At 44.5% G+C, this 14,758-nt stretch overlaps 1 long non-coding RNA gene across 2 annotated transcripts in view; it reads right to left on the reverse strand.

Annotated features, from left to right (window-relative positions):
• The window catches only part of LOC135419058 (uncharacterized), a 95,048-nt gene that overhangs the window by 20,918 nt on the left and 59,372 nt on the right, over window positions 1–14,758 (reverse strand). For both annotated transcript variants that reach the window (XR_010432806.1, XR_010432807.1), the window contains exon 2: window positions 145–242. This is a non-coding gene — a long non-coding RNA (uncharacterized LOC135419058). The remainder of the gene's footprint in view (window positions 1–144; window positions 243–14,758) is intronic.

Consider the following 14,758-nt stretch of genomic DNA (forward strand, 5'->3'; position numbering starts at 1 on the left):
CTTTTTAGGAGGGCTTTTTTAGCCCTCTGATTTTAGACTCACACCCAGAATTTAGGTTTCAGGATCTGTCTGTGGAGAGCATGACTTATCAGACACATCTTCACTGTTGTAAACCAACTGCAACTACTGCATGAGCTGCCTTACCTGATGCACAGTCTGGTTTCCCAAACCACGTGAAGCTCCACATTCTTGGTATCAGACAGGCATCTACTGCAGAACCACATGGCTTCAAATCAGACTCACTGTAATAGAAAACAAGTAGGTTAGTCCAGATTCGAAGGCCTGCAAGGCAGATCATTTTTGAAATTTAGATTTAATTAATTATCCTTTTTTCCCCTGCTGTAATCCAAGAGCTTTTGTAACATCTGAAACTTTTATCAGAATTGACAATGGTATAAATACCTCCCTGCCAGTTCCTAGAGTGCTAGCAAACAATCTTTCATCAAGCAAATGAACACTTACAGACAGAGCAAGATATAAACACCCATATGTAAAGCACATTCTCTGGACCGGGTCCACCACTAGCAAAACCCTCCTGCTCCCCTGGAACCAGCAACACAAACTCCCTTTATATGTCTTAAGTGTCCACAGTCCAAACAATAACACGTTAGCATGGTCTTGACACTGCTGTCAAAATAAACAGCTATTTATTAACATTCTACAAGGCATTATTTTTAAAAGAAATCAATCGAGCAAATATGTATCCTTCTGTTCCAGAAAACACCATCTCCCTTTTACTTAAGACAACATCTGGTCCAGATAAGAGCTGCCAAGGACTAGAGCTAAGAGTCACAGTGATTGCTGTTACTTGGTGGTTGCTTGAGTATTTCTGAGAACAACATTTTTTCTCTATATGGTATCACTGCCAACTATTCCCTGGGATCCCAGGAGGACAATGCATTCCCTTTCTGCTCTTACTGGGTAAACGGAATAAAAGCTGAACATGGTGCTTGCTCTTACCCATCAAACCTGCACTAAATATAAAAAGATATTAAAAGCTGCCTCCCCCTCTCTCTTTCTGAGGTGAAAACCTCCCCACCTTCACATGAAGAGACTTTTGCTGCCTTTTGTTCTCGTCGGTAAAGCAAATTTAAAGATATCAAGGAACCTCTTGAGAAAACCAAGAGAGGAAGTGTGAATGCAAAATGAACCTACAAACAAAAAGCTATTTTTAGTGCTGGGGGGAAACTCTTAGCATTGGACAAACAATACAAGGAAGTTTCAGACACTGACTGCTCGAGAGAGCTAATATCCCCTTGTCGCTGCCCCACCTAGTCTGGATACAGGAATGCTCCTGTATTCTCAGGCTTCTCACAACCCCCAAATTATTCACCTTCCCCTTAGCATGGTGCAAAAGTTCAGGGCTTAGGCCAAGAGCCACCTGGTTGGCTCATGCACACAACCCCACCCTCCCGTTGGCACAGGTGATCCAAGGTCATGGCGTGGCCCTGATGGGACCTTGGGCTCCGTGGTATTGGTGGGGATGGGTGGTGGGACTTCCATTTCCAGCATCACCAGACATGGTAGTAGAGCACAGCTGGGAGCTGAGGCCAAAGAGCAAAGCAAGTCTTGTGTACCCCAGGCACAGAATTAGAGCAGAGCAGCTGGGCAGAAGCAGAAGAAATTACATGAATAGCCTTGGAAGAATCCAAAAAGGACCCTCCTAAACACTGAGCAAAATATATATAAATGGAGTCCCATTGGTGCTCAACAGCTGAGGATCTGGCTGTTAATTCAGGACATAACAGTAACACTTTGGGAGCCCCCACTGACTCCTCTTTTCCTCCTAGAATTTCCACTTTCCACTCCCCCAGGCAACACAAATAATGTGTTTGTCAATCAATTACCAATATGCAAGTTCTTTGGGGTGGAAAGCTTTTACACAAGGGTTTGTCTAGTCTATTTACTCCTTGGTCCAGCTACATTCCTGTTTATTCATTTGCAACCAGAGTGAGTACCAAATGGTCAAGAATAGCCTGTCTTCCAAGATAGGTGAAATAAGAGTACACATGAAGGATGCTGTTTCCCTTGAAATTTCTCCCAGATCTTTGTATTTCCCGCAGACCTGAACCAGTGTTCAGGGAAGAGAAGATCCTGGGACAGTAATTTGATGGAGCAGATAAGTTTCTGCTCTTGCTGCTGAATTTGCTATGAGCTTACAAACACTTAAAGCCAGGCTTGACAGACAGGGTCAATCAGAAACTGCATGCAACGTGAAACTGCACAAAAAATAGAAGCTATATAGGATTGCTCAAGTCCTTATCTGGCCCTGGTGCCTATATCGACTCATGGGAGGTCAGTCAGGGACATTTTGCAGATATGCCTGCCAGTGGGAGAGAGGGATATTTACTGCATTGTAACAAACTGAGCCTCAGACAGGAATGTGCCATTCCTGGGACAAAGTTCAGCTTTGTACTGGGCCACAACAGCAAAAGTGTAACCAGCAGGTTGAAGGAAATGGTTCTTCTACTATTCAGCACTGGTGAACCCAAGTCTGGATACTCCATCCAGGTTTGGGCTTCCCAGGACACAGCCCTGAGGAAGGGGATTGAGCCGATGAGGCCGTAGAACATAGCATGAGAGGAGGGAACTGGGCTTGTTCAGGCTGGGGCAAAACACTGATGTGGAATCAGTGAGATAATGAGTGCTAACAGAGAAAATGAAGCTTGGTGTCTCAAAGACGCACAACTAAAATACAAGTTGCAGCACAGGAGGTTCAGATCAGCTACAAGGAAAAAACAATTTTGCCCTGAGAGTGGTAAAACACTTGGCCTAGAACCCAGAAATTTTATATCTATGTAGTTTTTCTACTAATCTTTATCAGTTATATAGGGAAAGTCCTCTACACCCATCGGGCACTCAACTCTCTTTGACCTGCTTAGGTGTGTCTAGTCTGCTCCAGGAAGCCTACTTGTTTTTTCAAATGTCACTTATGTCACTGCATCACTTGGTCAATTTTCAAAGAAAGTCACCTTTAATTTTGGATTCCAATCCTCTTCTGCTGGCTTTTTCAAATTACTTTGTTCCACAGATACTTTGTCCTTGTCTTGTTAAATACCCCCTGCTTGAGAGGACAGGGTTGCTGGTTGCTGCTTCTTTCCAAATGATTTTCACATGTTTTTTAGTGATGTAGGGGGCAGTGATTGCAAAAAGCCGTCAAAGAAAAAATAGGAAGAATTTATTTCTGATCTGGCTCTTGGTTCCAGTCCTTGGTTGCTCTGTATCTGCAAAGGGTTAAGGATTAGCTGATGGAAAACATTTGAGCAGCTCTGATAACAGAGCATAGCAAATAGTGGCATCAGGCTCACAGCACTGCTGGTCACACATTGCAAATCACAGGCAGTACCAGCCTCATACCCTGCATGTTTCTGCTTCTGGGCTGTGCTGACTCCTGCAATAAGTCACCCGTCACTCCCAAGAATGCTTTGGGATAATTCTCTTCCACCCACCAGCTGACAGATCTGTGGGCATGCATCTCAGTGTTCCCCCAAACCTGTGATATTACCCAAACAGGGGAACCTGCTCTTTCAGAGCAGTCGCTCCAAAGCCCAGCACAGCCAGGAGGTTTAATGGAAACTGTGCACTGACTCTGAAACACTTGGCTGCAAATTTGTTCAGCTTTTTGAGAAGAGAGGTTGCTTGATAGGGCAGCATGAGTGAGCTCTCCAAGTATGCTAGGGAGTGGTGCACAAGCACAAAGATGCTGCAGCCTGAAAACTAAAATACCCTGTGAAAGATGAGACACTCAAGGAATCATAAAATCAGAGAATATCCTCTATATTTTATCCTTGCTGTTTTCTGCCCAAGTCCATGGGTCTGTATTGTAGCACTGACTTGAGACACAGCAGTGTTCCTCATGCAGCATCTAAGACTGCCACATGCAGAGGCATATTTGGGCAGCCAGGACCAGCCTCGCACCCCGGGGAGCCCAGATGTTGGGCACAGCTGGCACCCACATTAGGAAAGGCTCTTGAAGTTGCTGAGGAATTTGACCACTGTTGAAGTCAAGAGTAGAGTGCAAAAATGCCTTCTGCTCAGTCTTATGCTTAAATTCCAAGACTGCACCTCACTCCTCTCTGTTCCAAAAAGAAATAGCAGTGCCGCAACCATAATTCAATGCAGCTGTTGTTAAACAATGCTGGGGATATGTAAAAATTGGTGTTACTATGCACATGCACTTCACCTCTGGAATTAAGCTGCCTAGTTTCTACCCACTAACATTCAAAACTAACTCTTTTCCATCTTCCTCCAAAGACAAGCACAATGGTCCAGGTACAAAGCAACCTAATGACATTGCTGTCAGTGGGAAAATCCTGACCCCCCCAGCACTGTGCTGATTCACAGGGGTTCACTAAGCTGTGAATCACACCCAAGGGTGGACAGAGCCCCTCTAACAGTGAAGTGACACCTAATCTCCCATGACACTATTCGCTGGTTAACCCAAATGGTGCCTCCATGTCCATGCCTACAGAGGCAGCAGCTGCTGCAGCATGGAAGCAGGAATTGTTAGTGTGGATCAGGCCCACTGCCCGTTTAGCCCAATATCTTGTCTCAGATGTTGGCCAGCATGAGCTGCGTCAGAGGAAGCTGTGAGGCACCCATGTGAGGCAGATGTCATCCCTCACTGCAGCCTGCCCGCCTTAGGAAAAGATGAAAACAAATGAGTTTATAACCTTTTGTCAGCCTGTCCCAAGGATGTAACTTCACAAATATTTAGGTCAAATGGGGCACACCCTGTGCTGCACAGAAAGACAAGAGGAGAAACCCCAGCACTTCAACTCTCGAATGCCACACTCTGTGTGCTAGATAAGATAAAGTAGTGACAGTTACTTGCTGTCACTGTGGCTGCTGGTCTACTGGCTTAGCCTGGGAAACAAAAGTGGCTTAGGACACAAGTGAAGCGAGTACTGCCAGCTCAGTGAGAGCCATCATTTTCCACATGACAGTCACAAAAAACTACAGTTTTTCAAAGAAAAACGAGGATGAAGGTAAGCTAAACTAGCTAAACTAGCATGTTTAAACAGGCATGTTGTAAATGCAAAAACCAGCTTCAGATGCATGTGGCTCCTGTCTTCTCCCAGTCTGCTCCTTGTTGGTGGGAATGGGATGTGGTGACTTATGTCAGGTCCCCAGCCAGAGCCAAGAACAACTGACAGCCACAGATTGGTTCTTACTTAAGTCATGGCAGGTTTTCTCAGGTGTCACAAAAAGTATCACCAAGGTTCCTAATCCACCTGGGACTCCATTTCCTCATGGCAAGGCCTGTTTGAGACGAACCTTATCTTTTCTGTCTTGGCAGTGCCTGGGATCTTCATGCTGCTTGTAGAAATGGGTCTCCATTGTCCATTCCAGTGCAATGCAATGGAGGGCAGACATCACCCGGCCCACAGAGATTTTGTCCAGGGCTGTCCTGAGGGCAGGGAATCAGTCTGGCTGCAGCTTCCCCAGTGCTGGTCCCTGCTGGTGCAAACCCCAAACCCTGCAAATCCTGATCTGAGCACTGGGCTGGGCAGAAACTTGCCCTTGCTCCAAGCTGTGTGTCCTGTTGGCAAGGTGGGATAGAGGCAAAAGCAGGTGAAAGTTACTGCTCTACCCCAGCCTGGGCAAGGGGAGAGGGAAATGTACTCTGTGATTTGGCACAGAAGACTGTCCCATGTCCTTGGTATCCCCAAGGTGGCATCACTGATGGCACACGAGCAAGTCAGAGACATCACACAGCTCTGTGAAGGCAGCAAAAGCCAGCTCAGAGGGCAGCCCTGAAAGCAGACAGCCTGGCCCACAGCTCTTTTCCTCCATCAGCTGTTCATCATTTGCCTCGGCTGTGTTAATTCACAAATTTCTTTCTCCCAGCCCTGCTCCCATTGTTTCCGAGCAGGGCATTGTCATGAGACCAGTTCTATATTTACGACAGGATGTCAGCCTACGCTTGCAGTTGCCTTCTTTGAACTGGATACTTTTACCTTCTAAGTTGGCAACGATGCAGTTCAACAAAAAAGTAGAAAAATAAACAAGTGTTTATTTAAGACATGCCTGGTTGTATCAAAACGCGTAAGTGGCACTTCTTCCTATTGGCTCTTCCATGATCCCGGCCAGGAGAGCACAGGTTTTTTCATGACATAAACAAAAGATTATTTCCTAAGAAGATTGAGCGTTTCCTTTAAAGGAAAACAAGAAAAGAAAGGAGGAAGGAATCTGCAGAATAGCCCTTAGGAAGTTACAACTCTGGAGGCCCTTTAGTCCCTCACCAGCAAAATGTATTTAAATATAGCATGGCCCGCCCAGAGCACAGCCTGAGAAATGCCATATACATGGCAAAGAAAACACCCTGCAGTCAAAGCCAGAGGGTGCCAGGCTTCAGGCCCATGTCCCTTATCCTTATAAGGGTCTAGAATCTGTGACCAGGCCTAAGAGCTGAATCTTTGATTTGAATTAGCTGCTTCAAAAGGTTTGATTCTGCATTACTGTGTTTTAATTTACACATGCAGCCTAACATGTTGTTTGTGCAGCAAAGCAGTCAGAGCAAGCATTGCAAAAGCCCTTATCCACTGAAGGATGCTGCCACCCAACTTCAAGACAGACCTGAGACATGAAGCACCCACCTGCTCTGATCCTCATCCAAGGAGCACCAATATTTGTCTGTGCTCTTCAGGAACAGGAGATGATCCCAGGAGATTTGCAGAGCGCCAACCTTATTCCCCATGAAATGCTTTCTCAAGACTGCTCTCAACTAGGTTCCTTATGAATAATTTCTATCTGTTGTTTCTTGAACAACCAGAGGGCTGTGATGTTATGCTTGTGTTATGCCCCTGTTCCTTGCTGAGATCGTGAACCTTCAAGTTCAACTGCAACAGGCTAGAAAGTGCGTCAGAAACTTCTTCCCAAAATAACAATCTTTTGAGGCAAAACTAAAATGTTTCAAAACTCAAGTTCCATTCGTGCCTCATAGGGAGATGCAGTTCTGTATCACATCCCCGTTTTTGCAATGGTGAGGAGTGTGATGGCCATCCCCTGTCACCATGGTCTCTCTTCTACACTGTACTTGCTCTGAAGCTACACAGTGACTTCGTGCTCCTGGACACTGACCTGTCTCCCACACACTTTCCAGAGCACACCAGAGTAGTTATTAACTGCATTCAGCTGTGAGAAGTCTGAAATAGTTCAGGCTCTCTGGCAAGAGACTTCTATTGTAACAACAGGCTTTGGCTGTGGATTTATCTGCCATGGATCCTGCTTCCCATACAGCACAGGGTAACTGCAGCAGGATGAACCCTAGAATGTAATAATATAAGCAGGAAAGGATGTAATTTGAAGACCTTCCCACATCAAGTGAGTAAAACAATCTCCTCTTTCAGAAGGCAACATAATTCTTGCATAAGGGTCCTTTAAAATAATATACAGTGCTCCTGAATGGGAGCCATAGGGGGACCCTCTCTGATCCCTCGTTCGTTCTCAGATTTAGCTGATAGTTTCTCTCTGACTGCTCTAATTCATACAGAGGAGCTCCAAGTTTTATTTTCAAATGCAGAAGAGGTCGCACATACCACTGACTGCTTTCTAAACATTTTGCAAGAATAAAGGTACTGACATAGAGCATGTGAGTTCACCCCTTGCTTCCGAATAATCAGTGTCCTGGTACCTCAATTGCCCCTCCCCACACGGAAGCAAGTTCTGCTCATCCTGCATTTCCCATTCAGAAGGACTACTTGGGGGACTCTCTTCAGATATCAAAGATCGATGTCGGAATAAGTTTTAGCTGTATTAGGTGAGCTTCAATAAATGACAGAGAACATTAGGACAGACATGATGATTTCCTTTTCACTGTCCAGGATTCATATCTGGGATCCAAAGGTAACTCTGGAAAAGACAGAAAGCCAGCTTATATTATTGTTATGTCAGACTAGCTGTTATCAGGGCAAGTAGGAAACACTATTCTCAGCCCTCACTGCTGTTTGCTCCCCATTTCCTTCTGTCTTCACACCTGGACATTTTTTAGATGTCCCATGAAATCTGAAAGGTAATAAGAGACTAGAAGACCATCAAACAAAAAAAAAAAGTGAATAATGAAATAATCTGGATATAAAGACACACCAGATAACAACTATTATGTTTTTTGCAAATACATTCCTACGGCAATATCTAGGGGCACCTTCCACCTGAGCAGGTGGCTCCCAGCCCCACCCAACCTGGCCCTGAACACTTACTTTTAATAGGGACTAAAGATTTGTAATTCTTGGCAGGGTGCAAGCAGCACCAACAGAGTGAAACTGTGTAACAGAAGCAGAACAGAATAAAAGGACCAGCACTTCTACAGGGCTATGTTTCATTGCTGCACACCAAGTTTGGAGCAGTGGAAACAACACGAGCTGTGCAGCAAAAATCGGTCACCATGAGCGCTCCTATTCCAGCAAGTGCTTCAGAGAAATTTATGGCTAATCAGGATCATGACATTATTGTGCCCAGCCAAGTGCAGATGTGTGCTTGCATAAACCTTTCCTTATCATTACTAAAAGCGATGTGCAGCAGCCTGTCACTCTTCAATAAACAATTCCACATTCAAGGTCTCAAGCGCTGCCACATCGTGTGCTGGTGATCTGCACTTTCCTTGTGATCTGCAGTTTCCTTACAGGGTGTCCGAGAAAGATGCAATAACAAACACATGGCCACAGCCCCTTTGTACTGATGCGTATCCAAAAAGGGCTGAATGTTGATTACTTGTTATTTATTACTATGTTATTTTGCCTACATAGTTAAGAGTCATCCGAAGTCTAAAGAAGCCACTGGAAAACCTCCTGCTGGATTCACTGTGCTTTGCATCTAGCCATTAGGTGTCCGAGTACTTTAGCCAAATTTATGCCTTTAGCATAAGACAGCCCCTAAACTACCACCCAAGTTTAGCCTATGGTTTGGGAAAAGACAGACAGCTAGAAAATTTTCTAATTCACAAATCTTTTGATTTTGGTTTATATTTTTGTTAACAAGTTTTCTCAATTACTATAAAAAAAAAGATGGACTAACTGACACACTCCAGTTTCTCCACCATTTTGAGAAAAAAGAGAGTTGCTGGTGTGCAGGTGCATTGCCTTTGCAGTCATTTTCCCTGTCGTATTTGTTTTGGTTTTGTTCACATTTCTGCAAGCCCTGTTTTCCCCATCCCTCATGCTTGACTGGTCAGCAGACTGGCTTTTCTAGGATGCCACACTCAGAATTTTCCATTTAGATGCAGGGAGGAGCTGAAGAAGACATCTGGTGATTTTCTTCCTGCAGATGTAAACACGAAAAGGGAATTGGGAAAAGAAAAGGTAGCCTTTCTCAGGCCATATCCTGCAGCAGCCAGGGACCCACCTGGTCCTTAGGGAGCATTAGAAAAACCTCAGTGTTTTGCTAACTTACAAGCTGCCTCACATGGCTCCTGAACAGCAGGAAAGAGCCAGAACACAGTTAACTTTAGTTAACTACACCCTAAACCCTCACACCACCAAGAGTCTGCTCCAGGCATAGGCAGACCAGGCAGATGCCTGGGGCATCCATCAGCTTGAGGCAGGGAATAGAACCAGATATTCCTTCTTCCCACTGCTAGAGCCTGAGGCAGGGGGAGCCAAAGGCACCTCCACTCACTCTTGGTGGGGTCAAAGCTCCAGCAGATGTGGGCAGAGGGAGCAGGATGAGGCCAGGAGTACATGTCCTGGAAGGAGACATGCAGAAGTGCTCCTGGTGTGCTGACCCCATCTAACTAAACCAATTTGGAAACTACTCCATCACTACCAACAAACTGTATTTCCTTGCCAGAAACAACCCAAGCAAAATAATTGCTTTTTGCCATGGAGGAACAAACTCAATTGTTACAGGACTTGGATCTCTTTCTACCCTTTCCTTGACAGACAAAGGACTTACACTGCATACATGCTCTGGAAGACTTTTGTGGATGATTTCAGATCCTGAATCTGGAGACAGTTAGAGCTCTTATTAGAACTATTTCTCTTCGCTGAAAGTTTATTCAGCTGTAACTCTGAAAGTTATGTAAGGAAACTAGATAAAATTAGAATATTGGATAAAAATAGCACTAAAAGGAATGTTCATCTTCCTCTAGCATTTTGAAACCACTTTGGGATCTTTCCTGCTTCTTCACCTTAAGCAGCCTTTGCTCCAAGCTGGTCTTTGGCTGGATGCCATGGCATTTTCACTGCCAAGGCAAAAAGTCACCCAGGATGGTAACAGCCTGATTTCACATCCATTTGTGGCAATGTCTATGGCTGTACTTCCCAGGCACCAGTCCTCACTGCTTTACTACAGAGCATAAACCCAGGTCCTGACAGTGAGTCAGCACCGAGCTGTCAAACCAAGCTGAAATCTCCAGGAAGCAGAATGTTCTCTCTGCATACTTTTTGTACCACTTAGTATGTTACATAAACTCCCAATAGGGAGAACCGTTGCAAGGGTTTGGAAGGATATATTTATTACAGCAGTAATTCTAGTGTTTAAAGTTTCTGACAGCTGCTGTGGACAAATATGCAATAAAAATCAAAGCCAATTCAAAGCTGATATTCAGAGGTGGGAGACTGCATAAGCATTTGGGTTCTGGGCCACGTTGTGCTTTGTTTAGCATTCAGACAGTATAGAGGACTGCAACATCCCTTTTTCCACACACAAGGCAAGCCCAAGTCACTTTGGTTTCATTTCCCAAGCTTGACTGCATAGAGTTAGAGCTCTGTCTCCCATTATTTGAGCATTTGGCTGCCATGGTCTAAAACGTGACTGGCCCATGACATGCAGCTTGCAGGAACAATCAATTTGAGCATCCCCAGCTGCTCTAGTTCACACCTTCCCTGCTGCTCCAAACATGATATCCTCTGTCAGAGACATGGACCAAGAGCTGAGGACAGTGAAACCTCCAGTCACTGCCAGGGCCTGTCTGTCAGGGCCCTTGGATATCCACACGACGCTCCTATCCACGTTCAGGAGAAATAAAAGTAGCCTGTGCTGCAGAGATCCTGAGCTCCCTTCCATTCTGTCTCAGAATTACAGAAAAATGTAGCTCGGGAGAGAATCCTGGAGGTCAGCTAATCCAGCCTTCCACAAGGGCAACTTGAAACTTTTTCAGATGAGCTCATGATGACACACTTTTCCAAACCTTAGTTAGGTTACACGAGGCCAGACCCTACAACTGCTGTACGGGTTCCTGTTGAGAAGCCACAGCCTGCCTCTACAAATTGCCCCTCTGATGCCCAAAGCAGAGATGGCAGTAGAACTGTCTCTGTTCAGAGCTTTTTGGGGAGGTCGGGGACATTTTTCATAAGCCATGTGCCTGCAGTGTCAAGCAGTAAAAGTGACCTCACACCTCCAGGAGCCTTATTGATTTTAGATCGCAGCATCTGTTTTAGTTGTGACTGACTCAGCAAGCCTGCATGGAACCATGATTGTTTACTGTTCTCAAATGATTCTGCCCTCAAAAGAGCTAACAATGTGGTATGTCCTCAGCCAGTAAAGTGGTTCTCGAAGCAGTCATCTCTCCACAACTGTGCACTCTACCCTTCAAGCCAACTCTTAGTTGTTTCCTCTCTCAGAGGCACATAACATTCTAGAGAAGACAGGATGATCTCTGCAGCCTTTCCCAGCATCAGCTAATGCATTAATTGTTGACCCTGTAGAGAAGGCTGTGCCTACCCAGCAGGACTGCAGAGCAGTCTTTTGCATTAGGCATGTACACCTTTTTCTGTTCCCACTGCTCCAGTTCAGGCTCAAATTAAACACCTTAGGCTAAGGAACAGCTTATTTCAGGATATCTGTGCTAGATCTGTCCAGTTTGAAAGATTTAGCTCTCCTTTAAAGATATTTTGAGTGTCACCCTGCTGCCCCTCCCAAGAGCACTACACCTGAGCCTGGTTTTCATGCCCATCTTAGCAGATTCTCAACAAAACAAAGCATAGTGCGCAGTGGGCAAAGATGAATTGGGGAATGAGCCACTGCCCAAATTCACCTCAACATACTCTAAAAACCAATCCTAAATTCAGAGTCTGTACTTGCTACACGACTGAATGACTCCACTGCACACAAGATCCCAAAACTAGTTATGGTTCATATAGCCACTGGATGTGCATTCAGGGAAGAATTAGCCTAAGTTCCTGATTTCAGGAACTCAGTCTGTTATAGGCAATTCACATTGAAGTTTATGAGAGTCTTTTGAGGATCTGTGTCGTCTGCAGGGGTAAATAAGGAGTCATAGACAGAAGGTCTAGGTATTTTGTTAAGTAACAGGAGGTTTGTACCATAGAGCCACCGAGGTGAACAATCTGACCCATTGCTTTTATTCAAGCCCTTCTTTCATTTACAGCAAGCAAGTCAAGGTTATCATGCTAGTTATGCCAGTAGTCAAGTTAATTAGTTCTCTGGAGAGATCTGTAAAAATAGTGGTTTCAGGACCTGCCAGGACACATGCACTGCAGCTGGTCAGCTGTGGAAATACTTTACTATCTTTGACAGAAAATGCCATTTTTATCTGTAATCTCTGTTACAGTATGTCTCAACAACCTGTAAAGGAAGAAAGAATTTGTTCGAGATCTCTTACTGTTGTGAGCTGCCTTGCCAGTTTTCACTACTTTTGCTGAGCTGGTCGAAAGAAAAATATACACAGCAGAACAGGATCCGTCAGTAGAATAGGGAGGAAATTGCATCCTGGAGGAGAGAAGGCTTTGAGTGATGTTGTATTCAGTCTCCTGTGAATCCGGGAAATTCATGACCCTTTCCAAGCCCACACTTTACTCACCTAAGCTATCAGACTATATTATAGTTGCCATCAGTTTTGGTCACTTTTTCCCTTAATCTGGTTCTTTCCATGATGCCTGTCAGCTCTCCCTGTCATGTTTGCCTCCTCTTGGACTCCATTGTTTGAGACTTGGCCTGTTTTATCTTTACGATGCATATTAGTAGAATCAAATAATGATACTAAAAAATCTGAAAACCCAGTAAGGCAGCAGACTTATCTCCTATGTTAGATTTCAAAATCCTCAGCAATTTTAAGAACAAAGGTCCTTGCTGAAATGTTCACAATGATAGGTCTTCTGGGACCTACATTATTGCAGAAGCTTCTGGAGGAAGTGCATTCATCTGTGGTTAAAGGCAAGATAAGCACAGCAGGTGTTTTCCCTGTCTCCAGCATCCTGGATCTTCTCCAAGCAGTCAGGTAGATAATCTTAAAGGGGAACTCTGAACTGCCCCTAAAAGTGCAAGGTAAGATTTTAAGGAAACTGGATAATAAAGGAATGAGGTGCAAACAGCACAGATTCACTCATGGCAAGAACTGAACAACAGTGGTTGACCACCTCTGAGTAGAACGTTACACACCCAGACACCAAAACATTGATGGTCACAGAATCACAGAAAAGCCCATGCTGAAAGAGACCTCAAAAGATCATCTGGTCCAAGCTTTGATGGGAAAGAGAGACCAGACAAGACTATCTAGCTCCCTTTCCAATCATATCTTGAAAGCCTCCAGTGATGAGGCCTCTAACATATCCCTGGGAAAGTTTGGTTGATGATCCCTGTGATTAATTCCTCTTACTCTAAAATATTTCTTTCTTATATCAAGATGATGGGGTCACCATGCCAACAAGAAAGGCCTTTTCCACTCCCTCGTATTTATTACTGACAATCAAAACAATGTGAGGGATTTTCTCATTTTTCTGCTGCTTTTTCTTACTGTCCATTTCAAGGTTGTGGATCAAGATATACTCAGGTGCAGATTTTAAAAGCCATATTAAGAAGGTCATCTCTGGTCACAGGCAGCTCTAATTGCCAGTCGTAGCGGGATGCAGTCTTTTCCTTAGTCACAAAACACAGCACTGGAAATATCCTGTAGGATGAAAACAATGCCTGCTACAGCATTTATCCCCTGATTTTTGGGAAGAGGGCCAGGTAAGCACCACAATTAGTCATACATTCCAAATGCAGTCCCCATTCTTAGTTTCAGCCTCTTGCCTGTCCTTATGTTAAGGATGAGGCTATGATCTCCACCTCGAGGAGGGTCTTTGCCTCAGAGTCACACACAATCAATCAGTCTGGCTCTCAGTAATGAGGAAAGATGCTTTCCTTTCTTCCACCTTCTATGTGGACCTTCGCCTTCCCAGTGGGATCATTTTACTGGGTAAAGGAAGACAGAAATAGACAGAAAGAAACATGTCAATATGCGCATTGAAGAGGAATTAAAAACAAAACATAATGAAATACCTGAAAGCACATGGGAATTTGCTGGAAACTAGAGGAAAGAGGAAAAGAAGCAGCTATCACACCTTTTACTGCTGCACATGGAGTTAGTTTTGGAAAGTTCCTTCTCCCTGTCCTACCTCCCTCCCCCTGCACGCTCACTCCCTTGGGGAGGGGAAGGTAGCAAAGGCATCATTACAATATTAATCACCTTGAAAAGGGTAGAAACACAAGATTTTAAAATCACTGCAAGAGGCAGAAGCGTCTTTAGGGGAAAGTTCAAACAGCTTCTTTTGCTTGACGACTGCTGGAAACAATATGGCAATCATTAGTTTCTCTCTCTCCAGCTCAGGATCGTCCATTTAATTCACACATGATGAACAACAGACATGCACATAGGTCCAACAGCAATATTAAAGTTGCCTCTCTTGCCAAGAATTATGCCACTAAAAAGCACATGTGTGAACCCATGCAAGTCTGGAAAGGGTTAATGGGCTGCTGGGGACTTCTTGGAGAGAGGTAAAGGAGGGATGGTAGTTCAGCTGGAGAATGTACTTCACTC

Source organism: Pseudopipra pipra, chromosome 9, assembly GCF_036250125.1.
Source record: "Pseudopipra pipra isolate bDixPip1 chromosome 9, bDixPip1.hap1, whole genome shotgun sequence".
NCBI lineage: Eukaryota > Metazoa > Chordata > Aves > Passeriformes > Pipridae > Pseudopipra > Pseudopipra pipra.